The following is a 675-nucleotide window of genomic DNA, read 5'->3' on the forward strand; positions in this document are numbered from 1 at the left end:
GTTAAGGTAGCTTTTCCTTCCTGTATAAAGGGGTTCCTCCTCTTAAGCTTAGTGTGAAGAAGAAAACGTCATCTGGCAACTACAGTCCTTGCTACAGTCCTGGCGTAGTGGCCACCCAAGGTTACATTCGGTTACAGTTGCCTCTCGTAGTGTGCATGGTTCTCCCACATCGTCAGTGCCACATCTGCAATCCTAAATCACGGTGGCTCATCGTTCCTAGCTAGTCTTGCAACGATGTATGGTCAGTCAGCTAAAGAGCATCACGACAGAGCCCCGTGACGAGGCTTCAAACAGGAGACTTCATTGGTAATACAGATCGTGAGTTTTCTTTTTCTTTCCCAATTGCAATGGGAATTTCTACAATTGCCCTTGCATCATGCTAATACCTTGCTATATGTGACTGTCAGGAATGGAAAATCTTGATAAAATAATCTAATATTAATATCAGTATATCGTCGCGATACTAATCAAAATCAAGAAACCATATTCAAAATCCAAGTGACCCTTTCATAGCCTTCCCGAAGAAAATACCCTAAGATTACTTCTTTCTCTTTGAATTTGAAAATAAATAAGTATATGTTGCACGTACGCTGCAGTGCCAGATTTTTGAGGTGCTCCTCGAGGCTGGCGACACTGAATCCAGCCAATAGGACAGTTTACTTTTTTACGTCTATG

The sequence above is a fragment of the Penaeus monodon genome, chromosome 27, assembly GCF_015228065.2.
Source record: "Penaeus monodon isolate SGIC_2016 chromosome 27, NSTDA_Pmon_1, whole genome shotgun sequence".
In the NCBI taxonomy this organism is placed as follows: domain Eukaryota; kingdom Metazoa; phylum Arthropoda; class Malacostraca; order Decapoda; family Penaeidae; genus Penaeus; species Penaeus monodon.